General features: G+C 30.3%; 1 protein-coding gene and 1 non-coding gene across 4 annotated transcripts in view; one reads left to right on the top strand and one right to left on the bottom strand.

The window, feature by feature from the left end:
- Positions 1-19,626, top strand: part of LOC100573718 (serine-rich adhesin for platelets) — a 291,897-nt gene that overhangs the window by 149,903 nt on the left and 122,368 nt on the right. The window lies entirely within an intron of this gene.
- Positions 15,069-15,141, bottom strand: TRNAK-CUU. Its single transcript has one exon. It is a non-coding gene; the product is annotated as a tRNA-Lys (tRNA).

The following is a 19,626-nucleotide window of genomic DNA, read 5'->3' as shown; positions in this document are numbered from 1 at the left end:
ACTTCCCATGTGTTATATTATAGTTTTTGTGTGTTTTTAGTTTGGAAACGCATTTGCCATCATAATGTGTATCCACTTTCCACATGCATCGCGCATTCCGGAGTAACTAAAATACACATGCAAGATAAAAAATAATATTACTCTACCCTTTTACACATTCTAACAACCCCGCAGAGATTCCTGAAAAAATGTATATTTTGATTAACATCTGGAACTTATTCCCATGAATATTTTTCGTACGACTCGTAAAATCATTCTTCAGATTCAAAATCAGTCTACGACATAACATTTTTATTTACAGTACGCAACCACTATTGTATACATTATATTATACACATTTGTATAAAAAAAAAAATGTATATATATTATATACATTTTATTTTTGGCGGTGATATATCCGCGAAGATTCAACAATTGAGAAGTTTTAAAAAGCTTTGTGAAGAATATAAATTCAAAACTCTTGCCATTGTTATCACCTGTATATAGTTGTTGAGAGAAATACATAATAGTATTAATAATCGTAGCTGGGTAATGTATTTAGTTTTGGTCAAACGATGTAATATAATAATATGGGCTGTGCGCGAATCTAAATGACGAACATTTTAATAATCAAAGGCCCTGTGCAATGACTAGACAACTCTGCTTTTTGGCAAATATCACGAGTTCACAATATCCAATGAAGCAAAAATGTGTCTAAAATATGTTTATGTGCAATAACGAATCGATTCCTTTCACTTGATAGCACTAATAAATAATAGCTAATAACACACGATATTCAAATATTATAAAGATGTCTAATTCAAAATATTCGGAGCAAGAGAGGATTTGTGGAAGACGTACGAAAAATTAAGTGAAGCACTGTCTATAGTGTCATAATAATATAATGATAGGTAACGAATTTTTTAAAATTTAATATTTAGATTAAATTTTATATTAAAGAAATAGCAAAGTTTACACAAAACATTACGTATAATATATTTGCTTATAATATTATTCGTTAAAATTATATAGTGCATTTTTGTTTAATTCAGTTTCGAAGAACACGAATGACATACAATCATTATACTTGGTTCTTTGTTTTAGAGGTTTTAAACACCTTAATTTACGTTGTCTTATAATTAATTAATTCTTGGGAAAAATGAAAATACTGTTGTGGGTCAAATATATACTAGATAACTTCATGGTTGAATCTTACTTTTCAAATTAAATTCTATCAAATTATCAAAATTAAGGACGTAATACATAGGATGATTATAAAGGAACCAGAATATATGTTTAAAACAAATACCTATACCCTCATCAGAAATTAAATAATTCAGTTTTAGCTTCAGAAAAGTTTTGTAAAATGGAGACTTCTATAATTAGGTACTGCACGGGATTTATTTAATTCCACAATACAAAAATACCAGAAATAAAATTCTGAATCGAGTTATATACGCTATAATATTATACTGTAATATGTACTTTGTTTCGCAACCGAATTGGTTTTTTCTTTTTTATTATTATTAGTAAGTTACATTATGTGCATAAAGTATAAAGTAACGCTCAACACGTAGTATTTAAATCCAATATAGCGAATTTTTAATAAAGTGATTTTTTTATAATACAATTTAAACTACACAGGACGTGCTTTATTGTCTGGCTAGTGAATTGGAGATATTGATTGAACGCATAATACGCTTCTTTAATTTATAACTTTTCGAACAAGCTTTACAAGTTTGACGGGAAAAAAATAAACTATATAATTAGAAATAAAAATGGAGAAGCCATGGTATACGAATGCAAGGGATTGGGTAAGCGTATATTCATCGCTCGTCGTTGGGATTTCTGTGTTTATCTCTTCTCTCCATTTCGATCTCTCTCTCTCTCTCTCTCTCTCTCTCTCTCTTTTAATTTATCTCTTACCACTGCCCCACTGGACGGCCGATAGAGAAATAATACGACCAAACCCTCTACTCCGAAATTAAATCAAATGTATAGTGCGGCTGTGTGTGCATTGGCGCACAGCTTACGTTTCAATAAAATAAATAATAAAAATAACCAACAAACTGGCGTGGACCGACTACCGCGAACGGAGAGTGGCAAACGCTACGGTGCGGGAAGTGAGAGACAAAAATAACTACTGAGCGGCAAGCGTGGAGCAGTGGGACAGGGTGTGCGGGTGGATATAAAGCAGCCCCCGGGCGAGGATCTCGTTAGTCGAAAGGGTCAACAAGGGATGTTTTCTTTCAATATGAACCCACCACCTACTCGTGTTCCACCGCCACTGAACTTAAACGTCCTCTTACACACCACCACGCGCTGACTCCGGGTAAAGCGCGGCCGTCCGCCACCGTACTACGCCCCGGTGCAATATTTTTCTAATAATATAATGTGCCCTAAAACATCGAGTACACATTATACATGTATATAGTTTACATTATATACATCATCGGTGGGTGGGCGGACGGGTGCGGTATGAGAGGAGAACGCTTGTTTTTCCCGCGTCCGGAAGGAAAAATATAAAATCTTGTGCGCCGTTGTTTGTTTGTGTTATATTCCTCCGGTTGTTTGTATAAATATATACGACGACGTACGATAAAATATATATTATGTATTATGATATATATATAGGTATGTGTAGTGCATATATTTATATGTATAATATTAAACCGAACATCGAGAATTGCAATACGGTACCGGTGGTGGCGGAGATTATACAGTTACCTATACACATATTATTATATACGCGCCGGCGAAGAATGGGTCGTGGCTGGCTGACAGAATGAAGGCTATTACGATATTTGTGCAGCCTTCTCAGAAGTATATATATTATTATTATTAATATGTATATATATAGCAACAGAATGTTTTACGTCGTCCATGTTATATACTGACATGACGTGACCGGTGGAAATGGTGCACGCAACCCCGGGAGCGCTATGGTGTTTGTTCGGACCCGAATACATATACCATACTATATACCGATGCGGATCCCGAAATTACGTTGCTCTAGCTAAAAATAATAATACTTGTATAATAATAATAATAAAAAAAAATAATGGCAATAATGATGACGACGACGACGACGACGACGACAACGATGTTTATGAAAAAAAACACAAACGAACAACACACCACGCGGGTTCATATAATACAATAAACTCGAATGTATTGAAGTTGATATTGTTTTGTGTTGTATTTATTTTTTTCTGTACAACCTTTGTACGAGAATAGGTTCAGGGATTATATTATTTTATACTAGTACCGCACAATAAGTACGTGCAGGTACAATAACGCTGTTGAGCAGAATATTGTATTAGGCCATAATTTGTTTTGTTGTTTTCCGATAACTGAATTTTACATTTTCCTAGGATATTATACGTTTTCTATGAATCGGTTATGTTACATGAAAATAGTAAGTAGATACTTATATAATACATATTCAATGATAATTTCCACCTGAAAACTCTCGAACATTCAATAAATCGCAATATCAGCAATATGCCTACGCTGACCGCCTATAACCTATAATAGTACATCAGTGTACATATTTTAAAATCGAATCAAATTATACTTTGACTTGTAAACTATTGGCCATTATTATCATATATAATTCTACATTTGAATAATAAATAAATATAAATTTAAAAAAAAACGATAAAATGTTTGACAACCATTACATTATTTTCTAATAAATTAAATGTTTAGAGCAATATTTTGGTGCACTCTCTCCACTAAAATATTAAAATGAGAATATATATAAATATGTGGGTATAAACTATAGAATAGTATATTATAAGTACACCTGAAATAATCCGTATCACATTTTTTAGAAGAGACCCTAGTGAATTGTATTGTTAATATTTTATTAAAAACGTTTACTTTTTGTTAAAATGTTGACCAATTTATTCAGAGGGAACTGTTTTTATTTCAACTCATATTTATGGAAATTATTATAAAGTAAATTATATAAAAATCCATAAATCCATCTACGATCATAACCTACTTTAAGACTGTAAGGTCGTTAAATTAAAGTTCAATTGTTGAAATTAACCTTGACGATATTTTAAGCATGATAATATACAGTGTTGCAATACACAGTGATCACAAGACCCTCGAGAATTTTAAACGCATACAAAAATACTTAGGTTCAAATTATTAATTAATAATAGAATAAAATTTAGTTTACTGTTAAATTAAAAAAATATAAAATATATATTAATATAAATAAACGCTATTTTACAGAAATTATCTTAACTTCTATATTATATTGTTCATTTAATTCGAGTTAAAAAAAAAATGTATTCCAATTAAAATCGTTGTCACATTTTAAATACATGTATATGAATATTCAGTTGTTATAATACAGCCTATTATATTAGCCATTTTATCTATATGTTATTCCATGTTAAATAATCAAAAAAAATATTCATCAAATTTCCCATTGTTAAATTATTATTTAACAGTAGGCACAGATTTCTAACTTGTACCGTTTTATGTTTATTATTGAAAGTTGAAAACGTTCATCGGTTTGCATTTGTCAGCATTTGTCAACATTTAAATATTTTATACATTACATAATTATTTAAACAATAGTTACTGATTATTATTATTTTACAACTGTTAAGAAGAGTTGTACCCTTGACTGGTATATTTAACAAGTACATAAGTACATGTGTATCCGTCCAAGTAATCAATTCAATTCGCTTCATGATCATTGATCATATTGAAATTTATTTTGATCATAATATGATATATATTATATATTATATATTATATATCGCAAGAGAAGTGTAGCTAAATTGCCTATCTAAAACGCCGTTTAACCATAATTTTATTTTTAAACTTAATTAAGCTTGTATTAAGACTACTTAGGGTATGATAGGTAAAATATTTATAGTATAAAATTATTGTGTAAATTATTGTGATCATAATGTAACATATATTCATTCAAATTTTGGTGTGAAAATTTGATCGAGCTGAATTAAAATATTATGTTTATTAATAAAATATTATTATGAAGTATAATAAATTGACGGTTGTTTTGACCAACTTTACTTAAACATATTTAAGAAACGTATTCAATAATTAAGTATACCATTGAATACCATTTCAATGTGGTATGGAGCAAATCCACTTGTGGTATATATTTGTAAAGTAATCGTGGGACCCCGACCTTAGAGTAAAATGTAATGTGTAGCACTTAATAACCATTTTACATTTGTATTTATATTCAAAATAAATAATTCACAATTTATAGTTTTGACTTATACATTTTTCAATTATAAATTAAAATTATATTTATTGATCAATCGTCAACACATAATACCACAGTGGACTAGCCAGTAGCCACACTCGGAAACAATTAACTTTTTTACTACGCATGATTGAAACACTTAAAACACAGTTCTCTTTATCTGCTGTGACTTCTATTTCCATATAATATAATATATTGTATTGTAGTAAAATACTTTAATTTAATTGAAACAATTTCTATGGAAGAAAATAGTTTTCTTTCTTTTTAAAATCATATTGTATCTTTTCATATACATATACTTAAGACTTCTATATAATAGTCAGGTAACAGAAGAGTAGTTGATAAATGTATTATTTATCCACAAATATTATTAATATCAGTGATTTAGTATGGGTATTATATGTATACTATTATACTATTACAACTAAATTTACGAGGAGAAATGTCTAGAAACACAATAAAGACCATCCATATAATAACAGGAAACGAAGGGGACTATTATCCGTGTATTGTAACCAGCAATAAATATTTTGAAAATCAACAATCAAGTTATAACTCATAATATAATATAATATTATATAATATATATATATGATCGATATTTGTGATAATATTTCAAAAAAAAAATCTCTTTGATTTTGAGCAAATCAAATAAACGTTCTGAATTTAAAATCTTAAATGAAACATTTTTTTTTCATTTATATAATTTTTTATTTTTAGTATTACTTACTAAATATATATGATATAAAAATAATATTATTACAACGAGAGTACGAGACAACAATTGAATTTTAATTATAATTTCCTAAGAATACCGACGTCTTTATCTGTATGACGTGTCTCTATAGCCGTGTAACGAAACTCAGTTTTACTAAACGACTTATAAAAAACTATAATTGAAAAACTTACAAGCGCAGTATATGTTTGGCACATGTTCAACACACTATTATCTATAAGAATACACCATTTTGATTACAATAGTTTTAAACTCTAACAGCTTAAAAATGTTGGCAAGTTAAGTATGTAGAAAAAAAATTAATAACCATATTCAAATACACAGTCTTGCTTTCTATCTATAGAGCAATGTAACGTTTGCGTCTATGCGGGTTCGCACGATTTTATGTTTATGTAATATATTTATTTTCTTTATCGTTATAATTATAACTATCCGATTATTGCGAAACTATCGTCCACGCCGCCACCATCACATTCGCTACAGGTTAAGCCACGCGTAAATGGTGGCACTTTTAGTGATCATTTTAAACGAACCTTCCACAGTGGACCGAAAGTTGTACACTACCATCTCGCCACTCCGTTAGGTGTCGTTAAATATATGTGGCATGTGACTTATGATGATTTAATGAGTTTGGACTGTTTTAAACGTTCATTTTTTTTTAAAAAGAAACGTATTTGGGCATGAGGCAAATGAGTGTTGTGTTCTGCGCGTCTGGCCGGTGACCTAATGATAATATATTACCTACTTTCCCACTTTTATATTAATATTGATATTACTATTATTATAATTACTGTCGATGAATATAATAAGCTAAAAAAATTAGACGTCCACAAGGGTTTGAATCTCATCGCGAGGTTTTTTATTATGATTATTATTAGTAGTATAGTAGTACCAGTACAATAGCCGTAGTATATTATTCTGTCGGTGTGCCAAAATTATTTAAATTACCAATACTATTTAATTATTATTTAAATAGTTATGCAGACATATAAGTAGTGATTTTTAGTTGATTTGGATATCTGCAGTATTTCGGGTGGCCTGATATTTTTAGAACTAAATGTAATAAATATTATTAAATAATTACTAAATTAATGTATTTTTAGTTTCTTTAGGTTATGTTGACCAAAGAAAAACCTATAATTATATTATATAAATACTAAAATTATTATATATAATTATACAAATTACCATACTCAAGTGCCAGACAATATTTAAAACGAACATTTTTGTATCCGTATACAGAGTGATTTACCGAGCATGCTCATCGTTTTAATCTTTAAAAATGTATGTTTTTAAATTCTGATATTTGACATTTCTGAAAATACAACACATTTAAGAAGAGTCCTGTAACGGTATAAACTTCTTTTTCTTCCAAATGATAACACCAACCTCTTTTCTCTGTAAATTGTGAAAATATGAATTTTTTAATGTTTATGAATCTAAATTTAAATTCAAACGAGTTTTCTGAGTTTTACATAAAATATAAAATAGATGTAATTTTTATTATGGTACTTGTTATGCTTGGAGAGTTTTTACAAATTATGAAATACTAATTACTATTATTTTCAAATCATCATAGTCTCCATTTATTTAAAAATATTATCATGAACTATTATCCTTAACTTTAATTATTCAAATACTACTCGTCCAAATTTCGATTTATATACATTGACGTATAAAAAAATAAAATACGGCGGCTTAACATTTTACAGTAAAAAATATGATCTTCACTTGGAAAGCTGAAAATGTTTTTAGGTCACTCCTTAAATGGCATAACAAATGTAAGTAGGTATTTAAAATATGGTTTTTAAGTATGCTGGAAGATTCTAATATAAGAATTTAAATAACTTCATTATTAAAATAAAAATAGTGGTAATTATGCATGGTGAATTACCGTCAGTATTGTTAATGTAAATGTTTAAGATTTTTTGTTCGTACACATTTATGATATATACTCAATCGTCTGGGCCTGCAGCTAGACGTTAGATTATGCGTACCATACACGCTGTCTACTCGGTAGCCTATAATACATTTGTATACAACAAATTTTTAATTCATGTTACGCCGGGTAAAATGTGAAGTTTTCATGCGGGCGGGAGGATGAAGGGACCACGAGAGTTGCACAAGGCACGCTGAGACAAATCCGCACGTATCTGTATCAATTATTTTGAACGGTTAGCCGAAAAACAAAAGCAAACGGTTTCTATTTATGTACATTATGTAGATATTAAGATTTACTTTTCAAACTTAATATCATCACATACCTATTAAATATAGGGGGGGGGGGGTTGAGTTTCGGGCGGGACTGCGCCGCAACGCGTGTAACTTAAAAAAATAATAATTAATAATATTATTCCCGTCGACGCGTTGTCTGGTCACACGGGATGATACGCACGCAACATATAATAATATAATATACTTGTATATATAATAATGTGATATTATTGTTATTATTATATAGACTCGTTTTTCACGTAAAACCCTGTAAATCCCTCGTGGGTCGTCGCACGTGTCGAAAACAAGAATAACGCACATCATACGCACACTGCAGACATACATATATATATATATATATATATATAATACACACGTGCACTGCGCGGGATGACTTTAAACGGGTTTAGCTTGCTCGATGTGCACGTCGCTTGTATATAATATATAATGTGTGTGTGTGTGTGTGTGTGTGTGTGTGTGTGTGTGTGTGTGTGTGTGTGTGTGTGTTTGTGTGCGGCACACGTATCTCCTTCTCTCCAAACAACAACCCGGCGACGAGGAAAGTATATATAAAGAGAAGAAAAAGAAAAAGTTGGACTGCGGAATCTTGGGACATATAATAGTGTATCCTGCTGCTCCTCCCGAACGATAATGTTTGAGTTTTAAAATCGGTCGAATAAACTTTGACGAACGCTCTGCAGAGTTTCTCGCCTCGTCTATACTCTGCCGTCATCTCCACCGTCCGCATTGTAATACTGCAGGGCCGTTATTACCGTCGAGTTATTATTTATTTTTGAACTCACTGCAGCTCTAGCTGGTATACACGACAAAATCACGCGCTACCGAATTTCGGCGGAAACCCGAATTCTCCGCCACCATCGCCCACTGCAGCGGCCCATCGCCGTACAATAATAATTATAATAAAAATAAACATTGACAAGCATAATAAATTATTATTTTTGTGGCAAGAAAGTTATTATTTAACTTGGCAAGACGACGACTGCGACGTCATGTTTTATTGATAAATGCGCGCCGCGTTCTCCAGAGGGATATTTGTGTTGTGTTAACTGTACAACTATGTCGATGCTATACGCCGCCGCGGTCTCTCGATTTCGCGGAGCACGCGACCGGAAATAATAATAATAATAATAACTATAATAATAAAAAGGGTAAATAACAATAATATATTCGCATACCGAACAAGACATTCACCGAGTTCTTTTTTTTCGAACGAATCTGTGGAATAGCGCGCAGGAGGCGGAAGAATAAAACGCTGCTGCAGGTAAACCCCTTGGGTGTGTTTGCGGGGGGTTTTTTTTTGTTACTTTAAAACAGAATAAATCTGAGGATTTTACAAAACAGGGATTTGCCGAGATTATTTCACTATATACATAGGTATATAATAAATGTATATATAAATGGCCCGGGCGCGTATATATAAAGTCGCGTTCAGGGGTGGGTATAGAGGTGGGGGTGGTTTCGTGTTGATGTCCAGGATTTCGCAGGATCTTTTTGCGCATCGCATAGTCGTCGTCGTCGTCGTCGTCGTCGCCGTCGTTGGGTATTAAAACGCAAAGTAGTCGACGAAAACCGGAGATTTGCCGGTGATAAGTTACCCCGTAAATTATCATTTACCTCGGACGCGTAGTGTACTTAGGAGGCGAGCGTATTCCTCTACGTTAATATCATTGCACTATACGCTATACGTGGGCGCCGTAGTTGAACCTTTGATCCGATTTAGGTGAAATTTTATTTCGAAAAGTCGTAGCGCGATGACAATAAATTTTACTGTTTTTATTGGAGGAACGACGGAGGCCACTATCCACATTGCGAGGTCGGTAAATCCGATACAAATAGCCACATAAACGTCATTTATTATACGCGTCTACTGCGCTATATAATAATAAAAAAAAATAACCATATAGAATATATAATAATATACTTTATATAATGTTATATATCATGGTACGCGTATATATGTATATACTATTGTAACCTGCAGTATTGACGATAAAAGCTTTTTTTGTTTTTAGCTGCTTTCATCATCGGAATTAAAAAAAAAATAAACCATTAGCGCTCCGGACTCCGGAGTTTAACGTATAGGTACACCATAATATTATAAATATTATATATGAATATATAATAATATTTTTGGTGCGTCGACTATCCGCAGTTGATGGTTAAGTTGGTAATGACTTGAAATTTTTTTTTTACCCATACTCAAAACTTTGCACGTTTCCAAAGTCTAAAAGCAAACAACCCGTGAACGTTTAAAACGGCGTACGCGCCGCCCCTCGGACGAGGAGCGGCTGGCCGCCGACGCCGCCACCGTGGATAATGTCTTTCCTCTTTTGTTTTTAAAACCTTATTAGTGAATATATGCAAAGGGATCATTTAGAAATACTCGGAGAAAACTGTAATTAATTACTCAACCATCTCTAACGCCGTGGCCCTGTATATACACACACGATCGTCGTATAATATAATATATTACATATTATATAATTATTATATTATGGCTGTGTGTTTAATATTATACACTGTACCGCGCGCGGTACATAATATTAGAGTATAATGCGTACGCGCTCGATGTATATATTTATGTGTGTGTGTGTGTGTGTGTGTGTGTGTGTGTGTGTGTGTGTGTGTGTGTGTGTGTGTGTGTGTGTGTGTACGTGTGTGTAAGTGTGTGTAAGTATATATATATATGTTTATGCTACCGCTCAAACTTTGCGCGGACTAATGGCGTTTGGACGTACAACGCACTATTATATAATAATATAATATAACGACCCCGTGTCCATCAAATACAATATTATCATATACATAATAGCATATAATGTACCAGCAACACTACACCATATTATTATATGGGCATGTATAGGACACTATAGGACACGTCGTATATACGGCGAAACAAACGAGCAATTAAAAAAGAAATGCGTAGGTACCTACTATAATATTATATACACGTCGTTATACGGCTCGTAATAAAATCGGTTGTTATTTTTAATATTATTATGACTGCGAAATATCATGGCGTATAATACTATAGAGCTTAAAATAATAGTTATAATAATTATATAGGTAGTATTTTATAATGCGCCTCTAATATGCATATAGTAGCCTCCTCCTACGAGAAAAGTATAGTAGAAAAGTATCAAATTAGTCAAAAACTGGTTCAGTGTAAAAATTCACGTTTTCCATTAATTATTTTTTTTTCTCCCCCAATTGTAGAGGTAACTGGGAATTTTTTATTTTGACCCCTTGAGGTACCAATACTAGATTCCCTTTACTATCAGAAAAGAATAAAGATAATATTGAAGTTGAAAATCTGAGTATTTTATTTTTTGTTCCGAGAGGTGATGACAGACACAACAAAACACACAAAAACATCATTGTAAAATCAATACATACATCGGAGCCCTCGGGGCTATGCAGCATCTAAAAATACAATTATTATATATATATATATATATATATATATATAATTATACGTGGAGAAGATGCTTGACTCGCCCTTTACACACGCGCACACTCAAATGCGTTATGCATGTAACGGTCGTATAATAATATTGTATTACGCGAATTTAGTATAGTTTCACTGATAATCGAAAGAAGAGGAAGCCATAAATGTCGTGATTTATGTTACGAAATTTAACACTCCGCCGAAACACGGTTGCGGCGGCGTTTCATCCGAAATATATACAAATCTTCCCATTTGCCTCTCTGCGCCAACACTATATAATATATATATATATATATGTACTATATTCTACTCTATATACCTACGTCTCTAAATGGCGTAGGTACAATAATATAATACACGTATATGTTTGTATGGATAATATATACACATAAACACATTATATTATGTACCTACCTTAATATTATTATTATCCTTTGCGCTAGATACAATACGCCTGATGCAGGGTATATAATAATATTATATATATAAGCCAATAAATTTCGATTTGATGTTGTAATATTATTATTATTATTATTATACGCACGCCGGTGCCGCCGATAGTGGGTTCGAAATCCATTCATCAATCAGAGACGCCCCAGATACGCGCTGTATAGTGTATACAACAATAATAATATATAGGTACCTGCCCATATAATATAGTTCTACATTTATAATAGTATATATTTATATTATATTATATGTACAACCCGCTCCATTAATCGAAACCGTAGTCTATATATTATTATTATTTACAGACACACTGACACACTGCACTGAACTTTATGCGCACGGACCACAGCAGCTATTATAATATTATTATTATGACATCGTAATAACTAATAAGATAATAATATTATTATAATACGCGTATATCGTTGACCGCGGTTGCAGTCGTCGTCGCTAAGTCGTAGAATGTTGCGCGACGGTTATCAATCATAACTTAAGAGGATCTCAGCGCACTATTTGTTTTCTCTCTCTGGCCCACGCGCAACATAGACAAAACGCATTTATGCAAAATCATTTTTTCTACGCGTTTAAGTAATCTTAGAGTAAAGTTACCTATTACAAAAAAGATAGAGAATAATATTATGAGGGATATATCGATTTTATATTTTATTATTATTTGACTTTGTATTCGACTTTCAAAATAAATAAATAAATGATGTTAATTTAAATGATGTTTAAATGGTTTTGTGTCAATATTTAGACAAATCGATATGTCATTCCCTCAAAAGTATTATTCTCTATATTTTTTGTCATGAGTGACTTTACTCTAAGATTACTTGAACCCATAGAAAAAATGATTTTGCGTAAATGCATGTTGCGTGTGAGCCAGAGAGAGAAAACAAAATAGTGCCGCTGACGGCCTCTTAATATGATACATAATATTATTTTATATTGTTGTGATAATAATATAATTTTTTTATTATTATTATTTTCATAATATATTATGAGGGTTAAATTATAGAGATGGACATTAGCCGCATACTCTTGAAGATGATTATGAGTACAAGACAAAAAAAAATTATTTAGAGTTTTTGATTTCAGTTTATACCTGTAGTGGTAAAATAAATATATTGCTCCCATGTAATTAAAAATTAGTTATCAACTTCAATGTCACGATTAATGTCAACTATAACCTCGATTTTCAAATCTGGCAATTTTAAGCGTAGACAATAAGTTGATTACAAATAATATTCACTCTGAAAAAAATCGAAATTATTGACGAATTTGCAAATTCAAAACAAAACAATATAGTATAATACTGTAATAAATAATATAAAACCTGTGTACAAGACGTGTGGATTATTAGTTTATAGTTTTGTGAATACTGTGAGTTGTCACCTTATACATTAGCGGGAAGCAAATATTTTGTTTAGCCCGCAAGCATATACAAATATAATATTATATTGGGCAGCTCTAAATGATGTCTAGCCCGAGCTTAAGGTATACCCATCCACCCCTCAAGAGTTTAGACCCAGTTTCGCCACTGGAAATATTATTATACTAATTACTTTCGCGTGTTTGCTTTACGAACAACTTACTATAACGAGTCGTCGGCGCGTGCAGTGCTTGGGAGTTGCAACGCGTATTATACAGCATGGCGTCGTCGTCGATGCTTTGACATGAATATATATTTAGCAAATAATATCACTAACTTGGAAATAATTTCGAAATAAATTAGACTGAAAAAATACGAATCACGAAGATAATATATAAACGGGCTTGGTGTTTTTATCCACCGGAGACGAAACATATCATTAATGTTGTATAATATATAATTCTCTCGTGGCGCTCCGAAATACCGAAAAATGGATCCTATATAGCCCAGCCCGAATATAAAAACAAACGTATTTCTGTAATATAATAATGTAATATACTATTATATTATATAAGAGTGTTATTTATGTATAAGTATCTGATGAATATGACCATGACCATGGTACCTATGTCAGCACCTTATCCACCGTGCAGTTTTGCTGTTGGTCATTGGTAAAAACGATGAAATATGTTTTTTTTTTCCCAAGAAATATATATTAAAACCAAATTGTACGAACAACGAAAACAGTTTTGATCACCAGCGCGAACTAGGACCACACGATTGAAGATACATCTTTAATCGTGACTGTAGGAGCAAAATTCGTATTTTTTTTTATAAGCTGCTGACATACCTGGTTACATCGGTCTGCGCTCGTACAGACAGCGTGGCGGCGATCCTTCTCCTCCTTTGCGCGTGTGTATAAAATGCATACTACATAATAATACCTATATAACATTATGTCTATTATATAGGTTAACCGATGAAGAAACCGATCTCTTTTTTTTTCAATCGTCTTTGTCGCCCGGACGCACACACGCTGTTATTATTTTACACTACAACGACCCCTTCTCGGTATTAATAATAATAATAATAATAATAATCATAATATATATATATGGAATTACGTTATAAGCCGCCCACCACCGTAGAACGCATGACACGGGGTGAATTCTGTTCGCAGAAAACCCGATCGCGAATGATCAAAAAGGGTATTATATTATTATTATTATTTTATTAAGCTGAACATAAAAAAATATATACTTATATATATGTGATATAAAAAGCTATTGCCTCCTCTACCATATACGTATATATATTATTGTATATAGTGTTCTTACGCTCGCGTACCGATCCCTTTTCTTATAGAGTACCGGAGCGTAAATGTGATTTCGCTCGACTACGACTATGACGACGTAATTATTATTTTCTAAAGAGATGTTTTTATCTCGTATAAAAGCGTATCCGTTTAAATCCGTTTTATCGATCTATCTCGACCGTGGTAGATGAACGAGTGTTTGAATAGCGAACGTTTTTAGAGTTAATACCCGAAGGTGAAAAAAATATTCGTAAAAAAGACAAAAATTATTATCGCCCAACGTGGGGCTCGAACCCACGACCCCGAGATTAAGAGTCTCGTGCTCTACCGACTGAGCTAGCCGGGCAGTTGAAAATATCGTCTGGACCAATGTCACTTAATACGCGGACGAAATATTATTATATTTAATTTTAATTGTAAATAGTAAATACGTAAATCGTGATATTATTATTATACAGGGTAACTTTTGCAGTCGTACCAACGTACGGGAAGGCGACTCTGAAGTCTAACATGTATAAATATACATTTATAATACAATACCATCATTAATTTATTTTTAACTTTACAGTTTACTGTTTACTGTAGGTACCTTTATCGTGAATAAATTGGTAGTATCGTTATTAAAAATGAAAATGTACAATTATTAATTCTTTTTTTTAATAAAGTTTTAAATTTAATAATGACGCTAAAAATATACCTATGTATAATATTATGTTAATTGGAAACAATTAACAAATGACTTGTTCCAATGGAACTGCTATAATATAATATTATTATCATGGAAGACAAAAATGTTTTAATAACAATTTGCTGAATTATTATTCAACCTTAACCTTAACTTCCTCAATTATTTATGTAATTACATTTTTATTGTTAAACTAATAATAATAATAATAATGGAATGCACACAAATGTTACCAAATTTTGAAATAGATTCCTAAATAATATGTCTATGGTAGGTACCTAGGTATATAAAGTGGTTATCTGGTATATTATATTTTACCACGGTACCTAAATCGATAGCACGTCTATATTATTATAATAAATTATGACATTAAATTCCTACGCTTGTACTGTGATAATATTATGCACTTAAACACAAAACGTACAGTCGAACATGGTGTTTTTGGCGGTGAGATGTGGTCACGACGTGTTTTCGAGAGAGTGATGGAGTGGGTAAGAAGGAAAAAGCGAGTGAGAACGTTCGCGTGTGTGTGGCGCCGAGCCGTGTTTTTTTGTCCGCCGGAAGCGGTGAACAATATTTTAAAACAACCAGAAATGTCTCGGCCAAAAGTTGTTCGGGGCAATAAAACCAATGATATATGATGGACATTTTTTTACGGTAAAATAATAATAATAATATCAAAAATAACGAAAAATAAATACGTAACAATAACAATATGCACAACAGAAAAATATGATGACTAGGCGTGCGCACCAGCTGCTAGGGTGGCGTCGTGACGATGAAAAGGCGGAGATTTTAATGACGTCACTATAAAATATTTTAAAACAGTCCTCGTCTGTGGGCTGTGGCGGCTGGCTTTAACACAATGGCGTAGGTACAGTAGGTATAATATTATCAGGATTTAATTTTTGAAACATTACAGCCATTATTATTATTATTATTAACAACAACGACAGGACACAGGAACTGGGTGAATAGGAAGGATGTGGACGTCGCGGTGTATATAAAATACAATAACAGTGGCTTGGATATGTGTATAATATCAGCAGGTTAACTCGTGTGCCGAAAAGGATACGTTCTTTGTAGGCGACATGTATTTCCTTTTCATGTGATTCCGACGAGAATTCGTTTGTTAATTATGGTTTTATATTTAAATAACTACAATAAAACATCGTACTAAATACTAATTAAAAAACTTTTTAAAAAACGAACAAAAAAAATAACAATAACTAAAGTGGTTTTATTAAGAATGCGGTGTAAGGTACGATTACATACTATTATAACTCGAACAGTGTTATTATGTTTTATCACATTGAGTATAGTCAATATAACCGTATAATATATTATTATATACAGAATCTCAAAAAATATGTGAAATACTAAAAAAAAATGCAATATTCAATATAGCACTTCAATATTAATTATTATTTCCATCAAAACTAGCAAGCATACAAAAAAAAAATTCTTTATAGTAAGTATAACAATTATTTTTTTGAATACTTATTTAAAATAAATAATAAGTTAGTATTACATTGTATGAATCGTGGAAAAAAAGTCAACAGAAAAAGGTCTACGGAAAAAAAAGCTAAGAAATATAAATATAAACACAATATTATGTATTCGTCATGATATATACTATATTATGTTATAAGTTTTTTTTAAAGTTATAAGTTGTTATAAGTTAAAAAAAACATCAGTCTTAGGTATATACCTACATACTACTATAAGTTATAAGTAAAAAGTCTTAGCCCTTAGGTTTGTACAAACTTAAGTGTATACAAAAATTACACTACTATATAAATAATAATATAATAAGTTAATACAGAACAGGTGGTAGTATAATATATTAAATATTTTAGATAACAGATTATATTTATAGTATGTACATACCTAAGACTTGTGTTTTTTACTTATAACTACTGTTTGAAGTATGAGAAATATTTCAATGTTTTGTGAAATATTGGATTTTTATTAATTATTTCATTTTTATTTTTTAAATATTATTTTGTTTTATAATTTTATTATATATAGATTATAATTATAATTTATATTATTTCATGTGAATCGTTAGCAAGAAAACTATGATCTTTATAATATATACCTAAGTACTGGTTAGGTAACCATGGTTTCCTTTTACTGTTTCTTTTTAATATTTATTATGTTTTTTGTTTTGTATAATTATAATACATGTTAACATCAATAAGAAACAATGATCTTCATAACATAACATATATGATAAACGTTATACCCAAGCGTTTTTTTTTAAATTTATATTCCATTTTTATATTTATATTTTTATTATGTTTTTTTTATTTACAATTATACAAATACATGTCATAAGGATTCTCGATCAAGAAAACTCTGATCTGATTTTTAACATATAACTATATAAGTTACCACGTACATGGTACATATACAATATATTATACCTATCTATTCCTTTTTTATTTTACATTTTTACATCAAATAATAGGTACAGCAAAAAAATACAATATTATATTATTATTCATTAAAACTAAGAAAAAAATGTGTGTTAATGACTAATGAGGTATTTAATTTATTTAGTATAATTATTTAATATTTTACAAGCCAAAACTACAAAAATAATGATAATTGAAATATTTCATTTTTTTAAATTTCATGAAATTTTTAAACACTACTTATAACATAATATAACACAATATACCATGACGTATACATATTATTGTATTCATATTTTTATTTTTATTTCATTTACAATCTATATTTTATACAATTAACAATTAATTATTGTTTTCATTATAATATATTATTATATTTTTTATAGGTACATTTTATAGAGTATACACATGTTCATGTTCACATTTATATTTATATTTCTAGAATTGTTTTCCATGGGCTTTTTTTCCGCCACCGTATATACAGGGTGTAACAGATAGAACTGACTTTTGGAATAACTTTTGTTTTAATCAATATTTAAAATTTTTTTTTTTTTATATATAATTTATAGCCACTTGCGCTACTCGTGTAATAAAAAAAAAAAAATCATTTTTAATTTTGAATACCGAAAATGAAAAATTTTAAATTTGATTTAAATTTTTTTGAATAAATTCAAAATATTCAATTTGTGAATTTGATTATAAGAACTATTTGGATCGTAAAAACTATTATCTAAATCAAGTAGTTTATTTTTAGAATTATTTTAAATATCAGTATTTTTTTGATTAAATTAATTTGGAACGCTATAACATTTTAAAAATATTATTTTTGGAAATTTGCTAACATGGGTATATTTCTAAAACTATTTACTAATCATATAATTTTATCAATTTTTGTCATAAGTTTAAGTAGCATACATTTTTTTTTGTCAGTCAGTTCTTTCTGTTACACCTTGGTATATAGTGCCTCCTTAAAATATTTTAATGGCAATGCACTTAAAATAAAATACCAAAAATGCAATATTACATATTACTATATATTACAATTACACTATATTTCTTATTCATGGTAATTGATAATTGATAATGGTAAAACTTCTTGTTTTACGTAGAAATACCTATGTTAAAACAAAATTTTTTTTTAAATTCCCATTTAATAAGAAAATATAACATAATATTATGTAGGAAAAAAAACATCAAACTATTAACTAAGTATAGGCACAAAGATAATGCGTTGTATAAATATGTATGAAATAAATTCGTATAAGATGGTACTTGGATTAAGCTAAATAAGTAAAAAAATATGCAAATTTCACAACTTCTAGTACTTCTAGTACTAGTTTCAAACCCTAAAGTTGAAGTAGGTACTAAGTATATGCGTGTAGTTACTCTACTTAAATAGTTCTCATAGCTCACGATGGATTTTTATTCGTGAAAATAATTATCTACGTCTTACACTGACTAAGAATTTCCTTTAGTATACAATATATAAAACAAAAAAGTAATCACAAATTAATTTTTTTAATTTCATTATTCGATGAATTGAGTTTTCAAAGAAAAATATCTTATAATATTTTTACATTAAAATAATAAAATACTTTTTATATTATTCACGAATAAATTAACTTAACATCTTTGAATTTATTTTGTTTATTCATTAAATTATTGTACAAATACTTAGTAAGATTTTTAATAATTTAGACATAATTTTTATTTTTTTTATAAGTAT

Source organism: Acyrthosiphon pisum, chromosome A1 (genome assembly GCF_005508785.2).
Source record: "Acyrthosiphon pisum isolate AL4f chromosome A1, pea_aphid_22Mar2018_4r6ur, whole genome shotgun sequence".
Classification (NCBI taxonomy): domain Eukaryota; kingdom Metazoa; phylum Arthropoda; class Insecta; order Hemiptera; family Aphididae; genus Acyrthosiphon; species Acyrthosiphon pisum.
The sequence above is the reverse complement of the archived record's forward strand: the minus strand, read 5'-3'. Positions and strand labels throughout refer to the sequence as shown.